Source organism: Pinus tabuliformis, chromosome 1_1 (genome assembly GCF_031772625.1).
Source record: "Pinus tabuliformis cultivar Carrire ecotype Pingquan chromosome 1_1, CPIR1, whole genome shotgun sequence".
Classification (NCBI taxonomy): domain Eukaryota; kingdom Viridiplantae; phylum Streptophyta; class Pinopsida; order Pinales; family Pinaceae; genus Pinus; species Pinus tabuliformis.
The window spans coordinates 547,329,194-547,338,025 of NC_142297.1; the positions used below are offsets into that span (position 1 = coordinate 547,329,194).

At 40.0% G+C, this 8,832-nt stretch overlaps 1 pseudogene; it reads left to right on the forward strand.

Moving 5' to 3' along the window:
• LOC149214275 (polyubiquitin-like) overlaps nucleotides 1-8,545 on the forward strand; it is a 69,279-nt pseudogene extending 60,734 nt beyond the window's left edge.
• The last annotated feature ends 287 nt before the right edge of the window (nucleotides 8,546-8,832 follow it).

Genomic DNA, 8,832 nt, shown 5'->3' on the forward strand with positions numbered 1-8,832 from the left:
GGTTAAAGTAGATGAAGTGTTTCAATTTAAGGAAGTGCTCAAAAGTGGCTGACTTGAAGATGCAGTTATGAGGGGTGTCCATAATATGTTCTTTGAGATAAGGTTTAAATGATCTCCCAATTTACATGGAAAGAAGAAGAAGGAACAATCTATTAATTAAATATTTATTCTCTTTTTCAATCAACTTCCACTCCTCCTCTTCTAACAGTTATCTCTTTCCCTCGTTTTTTTCCTTTTTTGAACTTAGGAAATTTGCATTACATCAAATGAGGATTACATAGACCAAATATTTTATACTACTGGTCAGCCCAAAAGGAAACCATACTAGTAGCATAAGTTCAAAGTATTGAGGTTGCTAAGACCTCGTCTAATTAGAGCATTTTGTGCATAGAAACTTATAAAAACAAGTTGGTCGTGTTGGATATTGGCATCCATCAACATGAGAAGACAAAAGAGACTACCAACGCTTCAAGAAAAAAACTAGTGAGTCATAAAAACTATTGGGCAAAATCTCTAAGCATTTGCACTCGCTAGTCACTGTTGGAAATAATACTGAGAGGGGGGGTGAATCAGTATTATCAGATCAATCAAACTTTTTCAATTTCATACTCAGAACCATATACGCTACTTCAATTAAGTGAACCCGCGTGTACACGCTACTGTGTCTAAAGAAACTCGCGTATATCCAGAGATCTTATAATTCAGTTAGCTTAATCTTCAGTAAATGCATCAGATCATTATTAAGCATATTAACAGTAAACAGGTGCAGAGTAACAGAACAAAACATCACACAAGAGCCACACACATGAACACCATGATATAAGGTGGAAACCCAATGTGGGTGAAAACCACCTGCTGCAATCTGTCTCTTTCTTCTTTAATGAGAAACTTCTTTTACAATGTACTGGTGCAGTCCTTTACCAGTATGCAGGCTACAACCTGCAGAGGGCTACAACCCTCTCTCGTTTTCCAACTACTTTTGGAAGGGAGCTACAACCCCCTCAGCTCTTGTACTAGCTGATCCATTTACTAGTACGTAGGTGCTGACCCTACAACCTTCAGGGACCACGTTTCATCAATTTTCAGACTGGATCCAAGAGTACAAAGCAAACATTACCGCAATACAATCATCAACTTATACTTGCATCATAATTCATTAAACAACCCAATACAGCATCACTGAAACCTTGTCATCAAGAACCCAGAACCCAAACCAGAATCCAGAACTCTGCTACAACCACTAGAATCAGCAGCAACCTGAAATATCAACCCTTATCATGCATACGCTACTTCACTATACCAGAACCGCGTGTATACGCGCTTTCTCCAAAGGCAACCCGCGTGCAGATCTAGAAATGATTACTTATGCCTTCGCTGTCAGCTCCGACCCTTGCCAAGCGTCCCAACAGATAACCAGCACTATCAGATCCACTCACTGCGTCAGACACCCAAATCACAATCTCTTTGCTTAGTGATTTTCTCCTTATATAGCCTTAGGCCTTGTTCAATACCAAGAGCCAAAACCATAGAAACACAATACCATCAACTTCAAAACTAGGGATCGACACGCCCGTCGAGACACAATGGTCCGAAACTATAGGCACAACTTCCAAGGACTAACCGCCATGGACCAAAGGTACTTTTCCACATACACGCGCTTTTTCTGAAGCCAACCTGCGTGTACACGCGACTTGGGCTTAACAAACCTGCGTGTATGAACTTCCTTGGCAAGCTGTACTAGGATCTGTTTTCTGATTAAGTTGCCATCACCTGTACCAACTTCTGAGCATCTGTACCAACCTCTGAGTGAGTTGCCATCAAGGACAACACTTGAATCATAATGCCAACAATCTCCCCCTTTGGACTTGATGGCAACCACCACACCAAGTCACTCTCCCCCTTTGACATCAAGGGCAAAGGGCAGACCAAGATATTCTCTTCTTTGGTATACCTTCTGCTGTCCATACTCCCCCTGAGTACCTGCTGAAATCTCCAACTGTGCTCCCCCTTTGTGTATGCCAAAGTGTACCAATCTATCCATCCGACTCTTGCTGAATTGTGTTGTTCATGCTCCCTTTGACTGTAGGCAAGATCTGCAAAAGATGTTCTTCAAGAAGAACAAAGACTTATACATCATAGAAGACCTTCCTATCACCAAAAGACTCAATACAATCATTCATCACCCAACCTAGTGGGGATATACCAATATTGACTCATCCACCTAACCATGTGGAGATACATTAAGAGTTTACTCATGATAATACATGAACATTACATCATTCATCCCAGGCATAGTGGGGAAACCAACATAGGCCGTTACATGACCTTGACATCATAAAAGAGATACATGACATAGTGATGAAATATCTAGACCAAGACTTTATCAACAACTTCTAACCATAATGCCAACAATGCATTATTTAGAGAATATTCTCCCCCTGAGCCTGAGCCAACCATGACTGAACCTGAGTCTGTTCTGCTGCCCTTTCTCCATATACGCGACTTTGCAGCCTGTAACTCGCGTATATACGCGACTTGTCTTCATTATATTAGCGTATGCAGGATGGAATACTGAATTTCATCACTTTCAGATTCCCCTGTGTCTGTTATGTCAGCTGACTGAGTTATCCCACACCTTTCTGTCTCTGTCTTCTTCAATTCTTGCAACTGTGATGATGTATGGTCCCCTTGTCTTGAATTTTGAAATCTGCTCCTGCATTCCCTTGCTTTATGCCCATAGTTGTTGCATGTATAACACCTTATATTTTTCATGTTCCTTCTATCACAATCAATTGCTTTGTGTCCATATGCATTGCAAGCAAAGCAATACCCTCTGAAATACCTGGGATGCGATGATCTTTCTTGAACCATTCTACTTCTGCATCTGGCTACAACATGTCCAAGATTATGACATACATAACATTCAACATTATTCAGCGGAGGAAATAATCGTCTATCACGTCCATAGTTAGGAGTAAAGGATCTTCCTTGAGGAATTTCTTTCCTTGGTTGTTCCTTGAGCATTTCAGATTTCTCATTAGAGTTTCTTGCCTCACCTTGTGAACTAGATTCACCTTCACCATATTCATGAAAACCAAGACCAGTCTTGATAGCAGGAGATCTTTGACTATTAAGAATATCATCCAAGACTTTAGAACTATCTTGAAATCGTAAAAGCTTATCCTTTTCTTCTAGTTTACCTTTCAAGATATTTACCTCAACTTGATGTTGTTCTTCCTTTTTCAGATACTGCTTCCTTAGGTCTTCTTCAACTTTTCTCCCTTCTTCCACTTGTCGCTTTAGTTTGATCACTTCATGTTCTTGATATTCAAGATCTTCTTTTAGAGAGAGGATCTTTGATTCAAGTCTCTGAATAGTTGTGCTCTGATCTTTTGCTATATCCTGCAATCTCTCCCTTACCCTAGTTTCTGTCTCCAATAGTTCTTTTAATTTGGCAACTTCTTCAGTTTCTGCATTCTTCTCTTCATGTGCCATGAGACTTTTAATATCCTCGCTATTATTGGATGAAGCATTCTTCTTCTTATGTGCCATGAGACTTCTAATATCCTCACTATCATTTAATGAACTTTTAATATGGGTATAATAGCTTCTACCATCTTCTTCATATATCTTTCCTTTGTTATGAGGACATCTAGCAGCATAGTGACCAACTCTACCACATAGAAAACATTTGAAAGGTAGCTTATCTTTGAACCGTCCAGTTCCCCGTTCAAGATTCTTGACAAAATTTACCTCATCTTCTTCCTCTGACACTTCGAATGTGGCCTCTGGTGGTACCTCTTGTCGCATTTCAAAAGCAGTTAAGATCCCGTGAAGCTGTGACATGGTAATTTTCCGCACATTCTCCTTTTCTTCTACGGCAGATACTTTAGAATCAAATTTAGCAGACAGAGATCTCAAAACCTTTTGAACTAAGACAACTTCCTCAAATTCTTCACCTAGTTCCCTCATACAATTCACAATCTCATCCATACGTAGGAAATAATTAGCTACGCTTTCATTACTTCGCATCTTAAGAGTTTCATACCGGATTCTGAGAGTTTGAAGCTTTGCTATTTTTACCTGATCATCTCCTTCGTAGCTTGTAACGATTTTGTCCCATATTTCCTTAGCTGATTTGAAATGCATGATCTTCATAAATTCTGATTGAGTCAAAGTACTCATTAGGACAGAAACTACTTTGGCATTGAGCTCATATTGCTTCTTCTCTGCTGGATCTGTAGGAGTTGCTGCTGGGAATTTGTATCCTCCTTCTACGATTCCCCAAGCTTCTGCTCCAAGCGACTGTAGATATGCAGTGGTTCTTATCTTCTAGTGAGTAAAATTGTTCCCGTCAAAGACTGGTGGCCTGATGTGTGCCTCTCTTTCTGGATTAGCCATTTGATGGATCTTTTCCTTCAAGCGATCAAGCTTTCTCTGAAGGACCTGGCTCTGATACCAATTGTTGGAAATAATACTGAGAGGGGGGGTGAATCAGTATTATCAGATCAATCAAACTTTTTCAATTTCATACTCAGAACCATATACGCTACTTCAATTAAGTGAACCCGCGTGTACACGCTACTGTGTCTAAAGAAACTCGCGTATATCCAGAGATATTATAATTCAGTTAGCTTAATCTTCAGTAAATGCATCAGATCATTATTAAGCATATTAACAGTAAACAGGTGCATAGTAACAGAACAAAACATCACACAAGAGCCACACACATGAACACCATGATATAAGGTGGAAACCCAATGTGGGTGAAAACCACCTGCTGCAATCTGTCTCTTTCTTCTTTAATGAGAAACTTCTTTTACAATGTACTGGTGCAGTCCTTTACCAGTATGCAGGCTACAACCTGCAGAGGGCTACAACCCTCTCTCGTTTTCCAACTACTTTTGGAAGGGAGCTACAACCCCCTCAGCTCTTGTACTAGCTGATCCATTTACTAGTACGTAGGTGCTGACCCTACAACCTTCAGGGACCACGTTTCATCAATTTTCAGACTGGATCCAAGAGTACAAAGCAAACATTACCGCAATACAATCATCAACTTATACTTGCATCATAATTCATTAAACAACCCAATACAGCATCACTGAAACCTTGTCATCAAGAACCCAGAACCCAAACCAGAATCCAGAACTCTGCTACAACCACTAGAATCAGCAGCAACCTGAAATATCAACCCTTATCATGCATACGCTACTTCACTATACCAGAACCGCGTGTATACGCGCTTTCTCCAAAGGCAACCCGCGTGCAGATCTAGAAATGATTACTTCTGCCTTCGCTGTCAGCTCCGACCCTTGCCAAGCGTCCCAACAGATAACCAGCACTATCAGATCCACTCACTGCGTCAGACACCCAAATCACAATCTCTTTGCTTAGTGATCTTCTCCTTATATAGCCTTAGGCCTTGTTCAATACCAAGAGCCAAAACCATAGAAACACAATACCATCAACTTCAAAACTAGGGATCGACACGCCCGTCGAGACACAATGGTCCGAAACTATAGGCACAACTTCCAAGGACTAACCGCCATGGACCAAAGGTACTTTTCCACATACACGCGCTTTTTCTGAAGCCAACCTGCGTGTACACGCGACTTGGGCTTAACAAACCTGCGTGTATGAACTTCCTTGGCAAGCTGTACTAGGATCTGTTTTCTGATTAAGTTGCCATCACCTGTACCAACTTCTGAGCATCTGTACCAACCTCTGAGTGAGTTGCCATAAAGGACAACACTTGAATCATAATGCCAACAGTCACTACACTCACTCGAGGAGAGGGAGATGTTGGCCAATCTACTAGCTAGAATGGCCAGCTTGTGGTCTATATTTTCAATTTTTCCCTCCAGCTCTATCAATTTGATAGAATTATTCTATTAAGCCCTCTTGTACCTCCCCATGCATCCCACAATTTTCAAATGATGATTAACCTTGTGCCGAATCAGTGCCATGATCCATGAAGTGATGAGAGCACATGCAACACATTAAGTATAGTGGGAAGTGCAACCCCCTTTCCTTGGGGAGGCGGGTGGGACGCTTGATCCGAGGCACCCTTCTTAGGGGACTCTTTTCTAACACTTAGGCTTTGGTTGTCCTTGATGATGGTTAAAGCGTTCACTTGAAACATTGGATATTTCCAAAATTCTTAAATAGTTTGTCCCCAAAAAGCTCAAATAACATTATGGTGAGTGACAAAGTTAAAGATAATAAAGCAAATGGCATTGTGGTGATTGTAAGATTCAAAAACATGAAATATGTAAATTAATTGTGATGTCAATTCTCATATTAACAAGAATCAACAATGTTTATAACACACGAATTCAAGTGAGGATTCACAAAGACAAGGTGTCTAAACTTCTTCACGAAGTATTAAGTGAGACGTAAAATAATGTATGCACCAACACAACGGTGTGATATTTATCCAGGTGTCAATAATGTGATGGATTTAATGTTTGAGAAAGGGTATGTCATATTATAAACTAGATAGCAAACTGGAAGATAGATGATTTTATATTTTAGATATAAAAACAAGTATTATGTGATGAATCCATGTTGATTAACTAAGTGAGTATTATAAATGAGGACATTGATGGGTTATTGAAAACTTTGTTTAAAAATTTTATGAAATTTGATGTCGTACATAAATAACAAATAATTTTAAAAATTTACATTTAAAAATAATATATATTTTAGATTACTTAATTTTAAGTGTGATTTTTTAAAGTTTCCAGAAAAAAAAAATAGCCAAAATCTTAGTTTGTGTTGTTTAAACTAGTTTATTTTTACTGTATATATAGATTCAACACCCTCAAAAATAAAAAAATCCAACATAAAATTTTTACACAATGCACTTTAATAAAATAAACAATTTTTTTAAAAAAGGGAGGGGCTAGTTCCCAAGCAAAAGCATTATAGGGCCCTCTTTTTATTACATTTATACATATCAGACAAACTGATAATTTTCACATCGAAACCATCATTACAACAATATTCGCCATCACATCAGCTGGAATAATCGCCACGGGACAACATATGCCACGAGACAACATATGCTGCAGCGCAGCAATACGAAAGAGGTTAGAACGCAGGCGAGAAAGAGGTTAGAACGCAGGCGGGGTGCGAGTTAGCCGACTGCCCGGTCCGCTGAGCCATGCACAGGGCGCTTTAAAAAAATAAACCATTTGTAACAACGTCTCATTCATCTATATTAAAAATTAAAAGGAAGTGATTGAAACCATCCAATTTTGTCGGCTGTTTGTTTCTCCGCGCGAGAGGATGCCTTTGATCCGTTAACTCATCTTCTATACATCTCTCGATTCCTCCCTCTCTCGTTGCCATCGGCTGGATTTAGAAGGGTAGTCGATTGGATGCTTATAAATACCCATCTGCCCTCTCCTTATTCAGATATACTGTTTCAATCCAGTGTTGGGAAATTTTCGTAACGTCTGTGTGAAGCGTTTTCTCAAGAAATTTATTTCAGGTATCTTCTCGTTCGCTGTCATCAATACTATCGGCTTGCCTGTGTTTTTTTGTATGATTTCGGTATGAAGCGTTTTCTCAAGAAATTTATTTCAGGTATCTTCTCGTTCGCTGCCATCAATGCTTTCGGCTTGCCTGTGTATTTTTGTATGATTTTTATAACATTGAGAAGGACTCTACTCTTCACCTCAATCTCCGTCTCAGAGGGGGAATGCAGATCTTTGTCAAAACCCTCACTGGCAAGACCATCATTCTGGAAGTCGAAAGCTCTGACATGATTGACAATGTGAAAGCTAAAATTCAAGACAAGGAAGGGATTCCACCTGACCAGCAGAGGCTGGCATTTGGCGGAATACAACTGGAGGACGGCCGCACTCTCGGCGATTACAACATCCAGAAGGAATCGAATCTTCACCTTCTTCTCCGTCTCAGAGGAGGGATGCAAATCTTTGTCATAACCCTGACCGGAAAGACAATAACTCTTGAAGTTGAGAGCTCAGACACTATTGATAACGTGAAGGCCAAGATCCAGGACAAAGAGGGGATTCCTCCTTATCAGCAGAGATTGATCTTTGCTGGGAAGCAACTTGAAGATGGGAGGACTCTAGCCGACTACAACATTCAAAAGGAATCTACGTTGCATCTTGTCCTTCGCCTCCGTGGTGGTATGCAGATACTTGTGAGAGCGTTCGCAGACAAGCCCATCATACTGGAAGTTGAGAGCTCTGATACGATTGATGACGTGAAGGCTAGGATTCAAGACAAGGAAGGTTTTCCTTCTGATATGCAGAGGCTCGTTTTTGGCGCGAAGCCGCTGGAGGATGGCTGAACCCTGGCCGATTATAACATTCAGATGCATTCCACCATACAACTTAACGCGCGTCTGCATGCGTCTGCATGGTGGCTTTTGAGTTTGTGGGACTGCATTTCACTTAGCGTTAAAGCCTTCCCTGTAAAGTGTTCGCCTTTTATTGGTTTTACATGTTTGGCTTCGTACTCTGTTTTTTTAGATGTTCCATTACAGAGACTTGTGTATTATGGAATGTGATTTGCGCGGTTTTACTCGTGTTGTACTCGTCTTACATTTTAGGTGTTTTTGCTTCGAAGTGTTCTTGGGATACTTTTAGTTGTTGCTTTGCCCATACAACTTTTTAAAATGGAATAAATATATAGAATACCTATTATTCAAGGGGGGTTTATGGGTTAGGCTAACAACCCACATATAGGAGCTTGTGGCTTAACTGAATTAACTCATTTTTGGTGTTATAAACATACTTTATTGGTTGGCTTAAAAAGCAACTTAATGATTTTCTTCAAATTAAGTTTGCGCTATCT